Genomic DNA, 17,713 nt, shown 5'->3' with positions numbered 1-17,713 from the left:
TTGTCCTAGTAAGTCGAGCTTATTATACTGAGCTGTGAGAGAATCAAACAGGGAATTCGAACCTATTATACTGCTGTGGGTGGGATTCAAGAGACTACTTTCCAACTTCTGAATACACTGTGGATAAAATTCGATCCTTTTAATACACTGATGCAGGGAATTCGATCCGTTTAATACACTGATGCAGGGAATTCGATCCGTTTAATACATTGATGCAGGGTTTTGAACCTTTTAATACAGTGATGCAGGGATTTTGAACCTTTTAATACACTGATGCAGGGATTTTGAACCTTTTAATACACTGATACAGGGATTTTGAACCTTTTAATACACTGATACAGGGATTTTGAACCTTTTAATACACTGATACAGGGATTTTGAACCTTTTAATACACTGATACAGGGATTTTGAAACTTTTAATACACTGATACAGGGATTTTGAACCTTTTAATACACTGATACAGGGATTTTGAACCTTTTAATACACTGATGCAGGGATTTCGAACCTTTTAATACACTGATGCAGGGATTTTGAACCTTTTAATACACTGATACAGGGATTTTGAACCTTTTAATACACTGATACAGGGATTTTGAACCTTTTAATACACTGATACAGGGATTTTGAACCTTTTAATACACTGATACAGGGATTTTGAACCTTTTAATACACTGATACAGGGATTTTGAACCTTTTAATACACTGATGCAGGGATTTCGAACCTTTTAATACACTGATGCAGGGATTTTGAACCTTTTAATATACTGTGGATGGGTTTCAGATCTTTTATACCCACTGTGGAATAGATTTCAAACCTTCTAAATTTACCGTTGGATGAAGTTCGAACGAATTAAAGTATGATATATGGGGTTTAAGGAGGGATTCGAACCTCTTATGTTACTATACGGTTTACAAGATACAAAGGGGTTCTGAAGAATATGTTGCCTCGAAATAAATGGTATTAGAATCTGTTGTTGAATGGAAGTAATATGGGAGATTTTTTCATATAAGACCATTGAACAATTACACACACACACACACACACACACAAATCAAGTGATCCATTCCCCAATTATGCAAATGTATATTTTCAGCCTTCCGGCTGCCATGCTCTTTCAATAAACCGTTAATCATTATAATTATTATTATTATTATTACACACACAAACATATATGCGCCACCTGTCCTCAGTGAAATATGTACAAAATAGTACTGAGACAACTTCATTAATGCTAAACAATGCGTCGTACTTTGCATGTATATCTTAGAAAATAAAAATTTATTATTATGATTATTATTATTATTATTATTATTATTATTATCATTAGTAGTAGTAGTAGTAGTATTTAATATTAAGGTAATAAAATGGAAGCGAAGGTGTGGCTATTCGGGGAGGCTGAGCGGCCGCAAAATAAAAAAATAAAAAGTAGTAGTAGTAGTGGTAGTAGTCCTTCAACGTCGATCACGCCAGGGTGTGCAAGAAAGGTGGCTTCGTATGCATGAGGCATGAAGGGGTAAGGGATCTCACAGCAAATATGTTGAAGGAAATCTGCCGTGATGTCAGGGTAGAACCAACCCCCCTTCCATTGGACGGTGAGAATTTCCAACATAGGATTTCAAACACATCCAACGAAGCCAGTGTTGAAATCAGTGCGCGAGGATTCTGGACGCGGGCACAGCGAGCCTTCTTCGACATCAGGATTTTTTATCCCATGGCAGCATGTCACAGTAACTTAGCTCTTGATCCTGCACACAGGAGGAACGAGAACGACAAGATAAGGGCATACGGGGAGAGAATTCAGAACGTTGATCAAGGCAGCTTCACTCCTCTAGTGTTCACAACCTCTGGTGGGATGGGACCAAGTGCAAGATGCTTCTACGCCAGACTCGCGGAGGTGATCTCCGAACAGAAGCAGCAGCCCAGAAGTTATGTTACAGCCTGGATGAGATGTCGACTGTCCTTCTCTCTCCTTAGGTCGGCTTTGCTCTGCCTCAGGGGAACGAGAGCATCGGCCCCAAAGCCGACAACAGCTGCAGATATTGACTATGAGGCTACAGTCACTGAATGCCGCATAGATCTGCGGCTCAACTAACTCAACACAGCTAGGACAGCTACTTATGTATTAGGATATTTAATTTTAAGGTAATAAAATGGCGGCGAAGGTGTGGCTATTGGGGGAGGCTGGAGGCCATTTAAAAAAATAAAATAAATAAATAAATAAATCTTTGAGTAATAGTAGTAGTAGTAGTAGTAGTAGTAATAGTAGTGGGCCAGCGTGGCGTGGGTGTGTTGGAGTGTCCTCCCTGATCTAATGTGTTATTGGTGGGGATATACTCAGAGTGTAAGAGCGGGAATTTCACAGTGTGTCGGTGAATATCGGATGTCACCCTGAGCATCGTCGCCTGACGGTTCTTCTCATTCCTTATGGCATTAATCGCAAATATTGCACGTGTTCACCGGCGATCACCAAGCGAGTCTGTGAGTATTTGGATTGTCGGCGACTGCATGTGCCAGTGGCCAGTGCCAGTGTCAATAGGCTTACTCTGGCAGGGGTGGCATCGAGACTCTCGCCCTTATGGGGCCAAGTTCTCCACGACTTGCGGTCGTCCCACCCCCAAGTAACGGTCACTTCACTTCATGTAGTGTCAGCCGTCTAAGTGAGTATATATAACTAATATTACACCAGTGTGACCATGGAAATACTGTTGTGGTTTTTTCTGCCAAGGATATACAAACAAGTGTTAGGTGTGATAATTCTTGCTCCCAGTGGATCATTCTGATGTGTGATTGTCGCCCACAGGGGGGTGGCCTACACATCCGCTCGCGCACGTATGCCCTTATTACCCGGACACAGCAGTCCACCCTGTCACCTCTCTGCCCTTTACTTATAAGAACAGTTTCTTCTTCTGTATGGGACCAAAGCAGAGGCCGGAGGAGGAAGGAACCGCCGCCCAAGGTGCTGATCACTATGCCGGGTAACAGACATTTTTTATCCCATGGCCGCATGTCACCGTAACTTAACTCTTGGTGCTGCACACAGTAGGAATGAGAACGACAAGATAAGGGCATACGGGGAGAGCATTCAGAACGTTGATCAAGGCAGCTTCACTCCTCTAGTGTTCACAACCTCTGGTGGGATGGGACCAAGTGCAAGATGTTTCTACGCCAGACTCGCGGAGGTGATCTCCGAACAGAAGCAGCAGCCCAGAAGTTATGTTACAGCCTGGATGAGATGTCGACTGTCGTTCTCTCTCCTTCGGTCGGCTTTGCTCTGCCTCAGGGGAACGAGAGCTTCTGCCCCAAAGCCGACAACAGCTGCAGATATTGACTATGAGGCTACAGTCACTGAATGCCCCATAGACCTGCGGCTCAACTAATTCAACACGGCTAGGATAGCTACTTATGTATTAGGATACTTAATATTAAGGCAATAAAATGGTGGCGAAGGTGTGGCTATTGGGGGAGGCTGGAGGCCTTTAAAAAAAAGTAGTAGTAGTAGTAGTAGTAGTAGTAGTAGTAGTAGTAGTAGTATTAGTAGTAGTAGTAGTAGTAGTAGTATATTTAGTATTAGGTATTATAATTTTCATTATCATTGTGGTAATTCGCAGGTTGTTGGTAATGAGATGTTGGTGGGTGTTGTGATAATTAACAGGTGTTGACAGGTGCTGTGTTAATGAGCAGGTGATGATGGGCAGAGCAGGTAAACACTGACCTTAGCTTGGTGATCTTATTGTATGTCCTGCTCCGTAACATATTAATTGGGAGGGCAAACAGAAGAGAAAACGAGTGTAAACAAACAAAGGGTGAAACGAATACATAAACAAACAAGTGATAAAAGTAGTATAAATAAGCAAGGGATCAAAGGAGTGTAAACAAAGAAGGAATAAAACAAGTATAAACAAAGGAGGATTAAAACAAGTGTAGACAAACAAGGAATAAAACGAGTGTAAACAAATAAGGAATAAAACAGGTGTAAACAAACAGCAAACAAAACAGATGCAAACAAACAAGGAATAAAACGTGTGTAAACAAACAAAGAATAAAACGAGTGTAAACAAACATGGATAAAACGAGTGTAAACAAACAAGGAATAAAACCAATGTAAACAAACAAGGAATAAAACGAGTCTAAACAAACAAGGAATAAAACAAGTGTAAACAAACAAGGAATAAAACGAGTGTAAACAAACAAGGAATAAAACGAGTGTAAACAAAGGTTTTTATGGCAAAATCTTCCCAACGAGGCGCCTTGAGCATATCAACAACGAGAGGAGCATGAGAGTTGTGGCGCCTATATATACAGCACTAACCAACCTAACCTAACCTAGCTTAACCTAACCTAACCAAATATAACCTAACCCAATCTAACTTAACCTAACCAAATATAATCCTACTTAACTTAATATAGCCTAACCTAACCAAATATAACCCTACTTAACTTAATATAGCCTAACCTAACCAAATCTAGCCTAACCCACTCTAACTTAACCTAACCAAATATAACCCTACTTAACTTAATATAACCTAACCTAGTCAAATATAACCTAACCTAACCTAACACAACCTAGTATAAGTTAACCTAACACCACCAAACATAACTTAAACAACGAAACCAAACTTAATAATGTATGTACCTAACCCAAACAAACCTAATCTAACCTAACCTAACCCAAACAAACCTAATCTAACCTAACCTAACCCAAACAAACCTAATCTAACCTAACCTAACCTAACCCAAACAAACCTAATCTAACCTAACCTAACCCAAACAAACCTAATCTAACCTAACCTAACCCAAACAAACCTAATCTAACCTAACCTAACCTAACCCAAAAAACCTAATCTAACCTAACCTAACCTAACCTAACCTAAATCTAACCTAACTTAACCCAAACAAAACCTATTCTAACCCTCAACCTAACCCAAACAAACCTAATCTAACCAACCTAACCCAAACAAACTAATCTAACATAACCCAAATAGTTCCTCTAATTTGGTCTGAACCCAATCTAACCTAACCTAACCTGGCAACACAACCTTATACGTTTTAGTAATAGGTTAGGTTAGGTTAGGTTAGGTTAGGTTAGGTTAGGTTAGGTTAGGTTAGATCATATTAAATTTAATGATTCGTTTGTGTCGTATACCAACCTAATCGAACCTCACCTCACCTAACTACCTGACGAGCAGAGTTTAGTCATCAATTAAGGTAAATCAAGTTATACAGCAGACTAGTGTGTGAGGTGGACGACTATAACTAAAATATAACTAGCACCGTAGCCCCTTCTCTCCCAGCCCTGTAACTAGCAAGCACCGTAGCCCCTTCTCTAGCACCGTAGCCCCTTTCTCTCCCACCCTGTAACTAGCACGTAGCCCCTTCTCTCCCACCCTGTAACCAGCACTGTAGCCCTTCTCTCCCACCTCCTGTAACCAGCACCGTAGCCCCTTCTCTCCCACCCTGTAATCTGTAGCCCCTTCTTCCCAATTCTGTAACAAGCACCGCACCTTCTCAATTCTGTAACTAGCACTGTAGCCCCTTCTCTCCCAATTCCTGTAACTAGCATCGTAGCCCCTTCTTCCCACCCTGTAACTAGCACTGTAGCCTTTCTCTCCCACCCTGTAATCTAGCACTGTAGCCCTTCTCTCCTTTTCCTGTAACAAGCACTGTAGCTCCCCTTCTCTCCCACCCTGTAACTAGCACCGTAGCCCCCCTTCTCTCCCAATTCTGTGCTCAGCACTGCACTCCCCTTCTCTCCCACCTGTAACAAGCACTGTAGCCTTTCTCCCACCCTGTAACTAGCACTGTAGCCCCTTCTTCCCACCCTGTAACTAGGCACCTGTAACCCCTTCTCCCACCCTGTAACAAGCACCGTAGCTCTTCTCTCCCCTTCTCCCAGCCCCTTCTCTCCCACCCCTGTAACTAGTAGCCCCTTCTCCCACCCTGTAGCACTGTAGCCCCTTCTCTCCCACCCTGTAACTAGCACTGCAGTCTCCTTCTCTCCCACCCTGTAACTAGCACCGTAGCCCCTTCTCCCACCCTGTAGCACCGTAGCACTGTAACTAGCACCGTCCCCTCTCTCCCACCCTGCACAAGCACCGTAGCCCCTTCTCTCCCACCCTGTAACTAGCACCGTAGCCCCTTCTCTCCCACCCTGTAACTAGCACCGTAGCCCCTTCTCTCCCACCCTGTAACTAGCACCGTAGCCCCTTCTCTCCCACCCTGAGAAATTAACCTTATTTTCGTGTTTACATTCCGCTTGTTTTTTCCTCCCTTGCCTCTCTCCCCTTCTGAGATCTAACCTACATTCTATACATTCAAACAAACACGGTGGTAAAGATCTCCTGAAGGGCAATAAGCAGAAAGACCGGGGAAATACTGAACTGAATCTCTCTATATACCAGGAGATACTAGGCTGGTACCTTGTTGTTATATTATAGACAACAGGTATCTACTAACACAATGATGGCACCTGATTGGTTAGGTGGTTAGCCACTGAGGGATGAGTTAAAAGTCAGATTAAATAGTGTAATAAAGGGAAAAAATAATAATGTGTGTGTGTGTGTGTGTGTGTGTGTGTGTGTGTGTGTGTGTGTGTGTGTGTGTGTGTGTTTGGGAAAATTGCGCGTTTTGTCTCTTGTGTAATTTTTTTTTTACTTGTGCGCCATGTTGTCTAGTCTGACTAGTCTCCCACTGGTTACTAATCAACCAATCAGACACTCTCGTTCCTTTAGTACAGGATATATACCTGTTGTGTGTGTGGAACCGGTTTAAGTTGACACTTGTTTGGTGGGTGAGTGAACAGTAAGTCGGGCCCGTGTTACCTGTGACGGCTCCTGGACGTCTGAGCGGGTGTACAGTAAGTAGTGAGGTTTATGTAGTGGGTAAGTGGTCATTTATATCTAACTTCTTTTAAATCGCCAAAGTAAACAATTTTGTACTTACTTAATGAGAAAGTCGTCAGCCAGGGTGTCTCAGCACTGAGGTGAGCGCCAGGGCAGGTGGTGGTGTGGCTTACGGTGTTAGCAGGTGACTGACACACACACACTCCTCACCTCAGCTCGGGGCAGCACACGTTGATTACCCAATCATAATAAGGAATTCAATTTTACGTCATTGCCTGGCCGCCAATCTAATCAATTCAATTTGATGTCACTGCTTGCATGCCAATCATAAGATGGAATTCATTATGACGTCACTCCCTATCTACCAATCACAAGTAGGAGTTTAGTTTGCCTTCATTACCTGAACGACCAAACTACGTAACTACCTTCTGAAACTACTGAACAACCCAACTGACGATTTTTTTTATTCATTAATATTTTACTTTTAATGATTAGACGAATGTTTATATTTCCAACCACTAACTACCGAACTACCCAATTCAAGAGTAAGGGTTGACGGAACAATATATTGCGCCATAATACTAAATGCTTGACTTAGCCTCTGGGAACCAAGTTGGCGTCAAAAATACTCTGAAACTCCATTGTTATTATTATTATTATTATTATTATTACTGTTGTTGTTGTTGTTATTATTATTTGTGCCTAAATCTCTCTCTCTTACTGAATCTGGTTGTCAAAATGGCGCTAAGACTATGATAATAATAATGATGGTAATAATAATAATAATAACGACAATAATAATAACAACAATAACGACAAGAAGAAGAAGAAGAAGACACGGTCATTAACAGTCTATTAAGACCACTACTCTCGTCTCACATCATTAACAGGAACAAACGGCCTGTTACCTCCCCGTTGACCCACATAAACACTTTAAAACACACACACACACACACACACACACACACACACACACACACACACACACTTCATAATACTTTCACAAACGCTTACCATAGCACTTCACAAACACCATTAGGTAGTAGGTAGTAGGCAGCTACCAAATAGGGAGGTACTACCACCTGGGAAGATATTGGAAGCATAATGTGTTGTCTATGGTAGACCCTGCTGCCATATGGCATCACGAAAATTGTGACCAAGTCCCAGGTTGCTGATCTGACTTTCTGCCTCATTTACACACAATTGCAGGATCTCAATTGTTTCACTTACTATTGATAACACAACATACATATATTGTTTCTCACTTTTGATATTTTTTTCATGTTTATATTTCTTTATGGTTCTTTATTATTATTATCATTATTATTATTATTATTATTATTATTATTGTTATTATTATTATTATTATTATTATTAAGATTATTATTATTATTATATTACTATTATTATTATTACTATTATTGTTATTATTATTATTATTATTATTATTATTATTATTATTATTATTATTATTATTATTATTATTATTATTATCATTATTATTATTATTATTACATTTTCGCCCCCCAGGCCCTAATGTGGGTCAGTGACCTGTGCCCGGGTGGGCTAATCCCCGTAAAAAAAAAAATACCAATACAGTACACTTATTACTGCACTTCACACTTACCAATGCACTTCACAAACACTTACCAATGCACTTCACAAACACTTACCAATGCACTTCACAAACACTTACCAATGCACTTCACAAACACTTGCCAATACAGTTCACAGACACTTACCAATACACTTCACAAACACTCACCAATACACTTCACAAACACTGATCAAAACACTTCACAAACACTTACCAATACACTTATTATTACACTTCACACTTACCAACACACTTCACAAACACTTATCAAAACACTTCACAAACAACCACTTATAATACACTTCACAAACACCTACCAATACACTTCATAAACACTTCACACTTACCAATACACCTCACAAACAACCACTTATAATACACTTCACAAACACCTACCAATACACTTCATAAACACTTCACACTTACCAATACACCTCACAAACAACAACTTATTAATACACTTCACAGACACTTACCAATACACTTCACAAACACTTATCAAGACACTTCACACATTACCATCATTAAACAAATAAAAGTGCATCTAATACATATTATAACTTGGTCATTAAGAACATACACCTTTCCTTAATCACAACTATAGTAATTAAACAAATCTCAGGTAAGTGGGTTCCTTCCATAAGACTGGCGGGTCATTATGGGACAGTGGGAATACAGCACACTAAGTACATAAGATATATACAGTGTACAGAGGTGTCACAGTAGGCTTGGTTAAACACGTTACACTTAACACAAATATATATTAAAGTGAGGGTGTACCTTTAACTCTCCAGCACCACAGGGGACAGACTCAGCGGTACATGGAGTGTGCTAGTGTGTGTCATTAACTCTCCATATCTAGTGTATAGAGACACCCAGGGGGGCATTCTTATCGCAGGTGGAATAGCCAATCACAGGTGTGCACGACGGGTGTTGGACCACAGGTAGGCGTGGGTGCAGTAGGCGTGCAGCGTGTGGGACTGTGTGAGAGTCGCAGGGGGCGTGTGAGAGCGGCGGGGAGAGAGGCAGTGAATGCCACGACCTGCTAGGGTGAGGCACCGCGCCAGACTGTGGTGGTGGGTGTGTGTGTCAGGCGACGCTACCACCACCACCAACACCTCCACCACCATCTCCTCCACCACCACCACCTCATCTCCTCCTCCACTACCACCACCAACAATAAAAACCTTTACAGCAAACACTTGAACACTATATTATTGAATGTGACACTGTCAAAGACTTCAGGCTACCTGGTTTATTGTATCATGAACTATGTAATTACTACATTGAATCAGGAGTGCTTGGGGACATTCTTGTGGTGTATCCTAAATTTGCTGCTGGCCCACACTGATTAGTCCTCAAATAGAATATGACTTATACTGTGCATGAACCACTGTCCTGTGTGGCAGTGAACAGTGACATCACCCACAAGAATATGACCTATACTGTTAATGAATATGATCTACTTCTTTATGTATGAACCTCTGTCCTGTCTGGTAGTGAACAGTGACATCACCCACAAGAATATGACCTATACTGTTAATGAATATGATCTACTTCTTTATGTATGAACCTCTGTCCTGTGTGGCAGTGAACAGTGACATCACCCACAAGAATATGACCTATACTGTTAATGAATATGATCTATTTCTTTATGTATGAACCTCTGTCCTGTGTGGCAGTGAACAGTGACATCACCCACAAGAATATGACCAATACTGTTAATGAATATGATCTATTTCTTTATGTATGAACCTCTGTCCTGTGTGGCAGTAAACAGTGACATCACCCACAAGAATATGACCTATACTGTTAATGAATATGATATATTTCTTTATGTATGAACCTCTGTCCTGTGTGGCAGTGAACAGTGATACCATCCACAAGAATATGACCTATACTGTTAATGAATATGATCTATTTCTTTATGTATGAACCACTGTCCTGTGTGGCAGTGAACAGTAATACCACCCTCAGTGTCAAGACCAGACTGAACTATTCAGAATAGGCAAATTGTACTTCAAGCTTTACCAATAAAGTTGTTAACTATAATCACCACTACCACGATCTCACCCCCCCCCCCCCACACACTCTTCTTATCACCCCTTGATCCCTCCATCACCATCACCACCTATCACTACCTACTCTGCCTTCTCCGTATTCTCTCACCTTTTATTTTTTCTTCTTTTCCTTCCTCCTCCTCCAGTCTTCCTCGTCATCTTTTTGTTTCCCCCAGCTTTCATATTTATCCTTCCCTCTTCTTCATCTTTTCATTCCTTGTCTTCTTCTTCTCTTCGTCTATTCTTCATTTCTTCTTATTTTATTTTCTATCTCGCTGTCTTTTTTCCTTAATTTTCCTTTTTCCTCCTCATTTCTTTTTCTTTGTCTTCTTTTTTATTTTCTTCTTATTCTTGTTTCTTCTTTTTTCTTCTTATTATTTATCTTTTTCTCCTTCATATTATCCTCCTCCCTTTTCTCTTCCCCACTCTCCTTCTTTGTCTTCTTCATATTCTTCTCCTCTTACTCCTTCTTTTTAATATTCTCCTCTTCCTCTTCCTCCTCCTGCCCAACGAGGGTATATCCGTCATCATCCATCGTCACCTCCTCCTCTTTATCTCTCCCTCTCCTCTTCCCTATCTTACTTGTCATTCTTTTTCTTGTCTTTCTCTTCACTGTCTTCCTTGCCTTGTCTTCCCCTTCCTTGTCTTCCTCTTCCTTGTCTTTCTCTCCCTTTGCTTCCTCTTCCCTGCCTCCTCGAGAAAGAAAAGAAGGAAGTAAGGAGGGATAGGGAGAAGGAAAGGGGAGAGGTTGGAGGAAAAGGAGGGAATACACGAAGAGATGAAGGAGGAAAAAAGAGTTAGAAGATTCAGAGGAAATGAGGAAAAAAAGGGGGGGGGGAGAAAGAGGGAGCATATGAGTTGGAGGATGAAGAAGAAGAGGGAGAGGAAAATGAGGAAGAGAAGGTAGGGGAGGAGAGTGTGAAAGAATATGAGGTGGGGGAGGGAGAAGAAGAGAGAAGAAAGAAAATAAAGGCAAAAAAGGAGGAAGAGAAGTAGGAGTTGAAAAATAAGAGGAAGAAATGAAGGATGAGGAAGAGAAAAAAGAGAATGTAGGAAGAGGAGGAGGAGGAGGAGAAGGAGGAACAGAAGAAAGACTTGGTTTGGCACGCGGGGCAAGACAAAGCCTGACGCACCTGCTGTGTAACTTCATTACGGACCGCAGAGCCAAAATCAAGATGCAAGAACATTGTGAGGAGTAATTTTCACTCTCGAGTGGCCTGCCTCAGGGCTCTTGACTCTCACAAACCCTTTACGCGCTCTACACGGCTGACCTGCCACCCCCAATAGTCGACAGCGAGTACGTCATGTATGCCGACGATGTAACACAGATCGTCACCTGCCCAGGAAGGTCCACAGCAAGGATGGCGAGACTCACTGCTCGGGCAATAGAGGAGATCTCGGAGTATGAAAATAAATGGAAAATAAAAACAAACAAAACGAAATTTGAGGTCATACCCAGAACCAAATTCAAGCCGGCGCCATTGATGATCGACGACGAAGAGATTGAGTACTCTAAACAAGGCAGGCTGCTCGGCCTCATCATCTCTCGGACGGGCATTATTTCCCACGTGAAGGACAGACTAGAGAAAACCAAAGTCGCCGCCGCCAAATTAAAACGTTTTAAACTGATGCCTGAGAAGACTCAAGTCCACCTGTACAAGGCGCTGGTGAGGCCTGTGTTGGAGTACCCACACGTACCACTCGTCACACTCGGAAGACCAGACTACAACTACAGAGCTTCCACAACATGTGTCTGAGGTCAGCCAGTGGCCAAGTGCCACCCTACCGGGAGACAGTGGCAACCATCCATCTGAGAAATAAATCAGAGGCCTCCAACGTCAGGTTCCATCGCCTAGGGTAGAAGGTTTGGGACAAGCTCCTGGACGACCCTCACAGCCCAGACTACCTACACGGGGAAGACATCAACGGAGGGCGACCCTACGCCTGGTGGCCCCGGAGTCTGCCCGCACTACAACAACCCAACCCGCGACCCATCTATGTTCGCCATAGTGATCCACCTTAAATTAAAACTTAGATTTTATTTTTACGGGGAATAGCCCACCCGGGCACAGGTAATCGACCCCACATCGGGGCCTGGGGGGCGAAAAAAATAAGAATAAACAGAAATTAAAAATAGAAAAGGAAAACCAGCTTTTTAAAGTGAGACAGATTGTATGAGTATGGAAACACAGAAGAAGGCAGAGCATTCCACAGTTTGGCTGTGAGGGAGGGAGGTTATTAAGGAGTGAGGGAGGTTAGCAGGGAGTGAAGGAGGTAACCAGGAAGTGAAGGAGGTAGCCAAGGAGTGTGGTGATTGTCAGAGAAGGAAAGTAGTTGCCAGGAAGTGAGGGAGGCTGCTAGGGGGTGAGGGAGGTTGCTAGGGAGTGAGGGAGGTTGCTAAGGAGTGAGGAAGGTTGTTAGGGAGTGAGAGAGGTTGCTAAGGAGTGAAGGAGGATGCTATGGAGTGAGGGAGGTTGCTATGGAGTGAGGGAGGTTGCTAAGGAGTGAGGAAGGTTGTTAGGGAGTGAGAGATGTTGCTAGAGTGAGGGAGGTTACCAGGGAGTAAGGGAGGTTACCAGAAAGTGAGGGAAGTTGACAGGAAGTGAGGGAAGTTACTAGGGAATGAGGGAGGTTACTAAAGCGTGAAGGAGGTTATTATTGAGTGAGGGAGGTTACTAAGGAGTGAGGGAGGTTGCTAGGGAATGAGGGAAGTTGCCAGGAAGTGAGAGAAGCTACTTAAGGTAAAGATGAAGGGTTTCTTTCTATGTAGAGAGAGAGAGAGAGAGAGAGAAAAAAATAAATTCCTTCAACATTTTCCTTAGCTAGAACCTACTGGAGGAGGCGAATCAACTCAAATCCACACGCGAAAGGACGTATCGTAGCCTAGATAGGTCAGCTGATACCCCTCCCACTATTTGATTAAGTTAAGGAACCTGTAGGGTTTCGTGGTATAATGTTGTCTAGCACTCAGGATGGATGGAAACTCTAAGGTGGTTTTCTTGTATAATATAAGTTATATGATAGACAGTCTGGTGCTGGAGGTGCCGTGTGGTGAGGAGCTGCTCAGTAGAGACGTTCGGTGAGTAGCGTGTTGAAGGAGGTAGATGTGCAGGAGCTTCGTTAGAGAAGATGTTGCCTGTTGCTGGCCTCAGGTTGAATGAAAGCTGGACAGCGAGGAGCTTGCTGGAGGAGGTGTTCCATGTTCAGGAACCGAGAGCAGAATGAGAGCTGGTTGGTGAGGAAGCTCAGAGAAGGACAGCTGGTGGGTCGCCATGCTCGCTGGCGGTAGCGAGGACCGCCAGGCAGGCGGAGAAGAAGCGAGGGCCGCCAGGCAGCGGCGGGGGAGGAGGTGTTGCGTGTTCAGGAAGAGAGGCCAGAATGAATCTCAATGGAGAGACAGAGCTTATATACCCAGCAGCCGTGAGTCAAGCATGAGTCATGCAGGGAAAACCCGAGAAGTAACCGGTCTTTGGCTCCGTTGCTAGGATACTGTGGCATCTGGTGACGCCGCCGCCTGGGCCACTAGTTTGGTTGCTAGGGAAGACGTCGCAGGTGGCCTGCAGCTACGCAGTTGTAGGCAGTTGTAGGGGAGACGTCCACTACAAACCTAAGTTTATTTAAGTCTGTTAGGTTAGCTTTAGATATTTACAAGGTTAAGTTTGTGCTTGTATTCTAGGAGAGTTAAGTTAGATTTGTTTTAGGTTATGTTGGTGCTTCATTCATAAGAGGGACACTAAAATATGACGTCATGAAAGGCAAGGATCAATGAACAAATGTCATATCCAAAATATGCTTAAAATCTAACCAGTCATACACGGCATAAAATGACCAAACAACGCATACCATAATCAAATACACTTAAAACCTAACCAATCACAACCTGCTCCTAGTCCACTAACACTGACGTCGCAGTAGGCATGGACCAATCGGAGACCCTCTTGGCCAAATACACTTAAAATCTACCCAATAGCAGCCGATCCTGACACATAAACTCCTTAGAACAAAACTTTACTGACAAACTTTGATGTTGAAGAAAGATGAAAAACAAAAGAAGACCATCACATATCTAGACCAGCGAGAGACGGCGGGACAAGACGTCACTTCCGCTCAGAAGGAAAGAGAAAAACCGCGTCGTCCAATCAACGAGCTGGGAGAGCAAGCCTGTCTGAAGGTAAACAAAGTCACTACCATTATTGTTACTACCATCATCACCACCACCACCACCACCACCATCATCACTATCACTATCATCATTATAACCACCATCATCATTATAACCACCACCACCACCACCACCATCATCATCATAACGACCACCACCACCACCATCATTATAACGACCACCACCACCACATCATCATTATACCACCACCACCACCACCATCATCACCACCACCACCACCATCATCACTATCACCATCATCATTATAACCATCACCACCACCACCATCATCATCATTATAACGATCATCACCATCATCATTATAACCACCACCACATCATTCATCAACCACCATCATCATCATTAAACCACCACCACCACCATCATCATTATATCCACCATCATCACCACCACCACCAACATCATCATCATTATAACGACCACCATCATCACCATCATCATAATAACGACCACCATCTTCACCACCATCATCATAATAACGACCACCATCTTCACCACCATCACCACCACCACCATAGCTCTCCCTCAGCCAGTAATAATGAAGTAATCACTACAGTTCCCGGGGCTATAAACCTCACCCGTCCACAGCCTTTGAAGAACTGCCTCAATATTCCCTTCATCTTAATCATCTGGCTGGCAAGGGTGAGGGCCAGTGTCAGGGTATTTGGCACCCCAGCCCAGGCGGACTCTTCAACCCTGCGACCCCCTCCCCCCTCATATCTCCCTCCATCCACCCTTTTCCCTCCCTTCCTCTTTCTCCCTCTACCTCAGTTTCCTTCCCCCTTCTCATACCTCCCTTCTCTTCCCTCCCTATGTCCCCCCTTTTCTTCCTCCCCTTCCCGCTCTTCCTTTTTCCTCCCTCCCTCCGACAATTAACTTTTGAAATGAATATTGTGCACAGTTCATTCAATTTTTGCCGCCCCCTAAATTTTGCCGCTCCAGTCGACCTGCCAGTTTGTCTAATGGTTGGCAGCCGACGAACATGTTTGTCTGTCTGTGTGTCTGATTGTGTGTCTGTCAGTTCGTCTGCCTTTCTTTTGTCTATTTGCTTGTCTGTCTGTCTATCTGTCTGCCTGTCTTTGTTATATAAGTACATTGGTTGACTTGATATTTGTGTCACCTTCATGTCTTAATCATTCTCCCATTGAGAGAGTAATGATGATGTAAGAGTTACTTTGGTGACTGGATGAAGCCTGCGATGATTGGTCAATATCCAGGATAAAAGAAGACACGAATAGGGTGATTGGTTCTTTCCTTCCGTGACGTCAGGCGCTAATTAATGCTTGCTGATTGGCCCTTCCTTGCTGTCACGAGAGAGCAAAATAAAGCACGCTGATTGGTGCTGCTCTGCTGTGACGACAAAGTGAAATGAATTACTCTGATTGGTCCTTCCCTGCCGTGACGACATAGTGAAATAACGCACCGTGATTGGTCCTTCCTTACCGTGATAGTATAGTGTAACAAGTGAGAAACTATCCATTGTATCACATTAATTACAACAATACACTCTGCAATATTGCAACATAAATATTGGAAGAATATCTCTTTGATTATTCCCCTTACCGGAAAGAGAGAGAGAGAGAGAGAGAGAGAGAGAGAGAGAGTCATGAAACAAGGTAAACAAACAGTAACAGTCAGGTTGCGGTGCAGGGCATTACAAGAGAGACTCGCTGTAATAGTTTCCCCTTAACAGCGAGGAACAGAAAACACAGCTAATGTATACAGTAGTAGTCTCGAGAATCTCTTCGTTCGTCGTGTCTCTTCAGTGAGTTAGTGAGATTGGGTCTTATATTTTCAGTTAAGGTAAGGAAAAAATTAGGAACGCTTGAAGAACCTCCATCCCAGCTTATTTCACCTAAAGATTAACTACCCTAACACTATTTGAGGGGACTAGGTTAAGTTAGGTTAGGTTAGGGTGGTTAATCTTCAGGCGAAATAAGCTGGGATGGAGGTTCTTTTCCAAAATAATAATAATAATAATAATAATAATAATAATAATAATAATAACAACAATAGTAATATTTACGGATCTTCGAGAATCTAGGCCTGGGTGAACTGAGGATGGTTCGTCTGACAGATCCGGTAAAATCCGGACGAAGCCGTGGCAGTTATCAGAGAGTGACGGACGTCCCGGGGAAATTACGAGATGCGGATCCGGAAATTGAAGGATATTACATACCTGGGTACACCTGAATCCCCAGCGATGGTTAATCCCGTTGTTGGACGAAATCTTCCCAAATAAAATCCTACCAGGTAATCCTCCACACTGCAAAATCCCAACTAACCTTACATAAAACTACCCGAACCTAGCTAATCTTATTCCAATTTTAATTTAGCCTAGTATAAACCTAACCAGACCTAACATAAACTAACTTAAACTGACTTATTTCCTATTTATCATCTTTGCTCATTTCCCACTTTTACGTGAGGAGAATCAAGGGATAAATAAACTAAAAGAAGAGGAGAAAAATAATAGCGAGAGCTGTACAAGACGAAGACAACAAGTTAAAGTATCCCCACATATATACTCGTTCATCTCCTCAGCTTTAACACAAACTCTACACACTAAAACTATCTACAATTATATTCAGAACTTTTCATAATAATTCATTGGACTGAGTCACTATGGTCGTTCATAATTACGATTATTAAGTGAGCTTTTCCACCATCACCACCGTTACCAAGTTATTCCAGCAACACCACCAATGCTAAGTTGCTCCATTATCATCACTACTAAGTTGCTCCTCCACCAACCCCATCACTCTTAACTTGCTCCACCAACCCCACCACTCTTAGGTTGCTCCACCAACCCCACCACTCTTAAGTTGCTCCACCAACCCCACCACTCTTAGGTTGCTCCACCAACCCCACCGCTCTTAAGTTGCTCCACCAACCCCACCACTCTTAAGTTGCTCCACCAACCCCACCGCTCTTAAGTTGCTCCACCAACCCCACCCCCACTTAAGTTGCTCCACCAACCCCACCACTCTTAAGTTGCTCCACCAACCCCACCGCTCTTAAGTTGCTCCAC

Source organism: Homarus americanus, unplaced genomic scaffold (genome assembly GCF_018991925.1).
Source record: "Homarus americanus isolate GMGI-L3 unplaced genomic scaffold, GMGI_Hamer_2.0 scaffold49667, whole genome shotgun sequence".
NCBI lineage: Eukaryota > Metazoa > Arthropoda > Malacostraca > Decapoda > Nephropidae > Homarus > Homarus americanus.
This window is presented reverse-complemented; position numbering follows the sequence as displayed.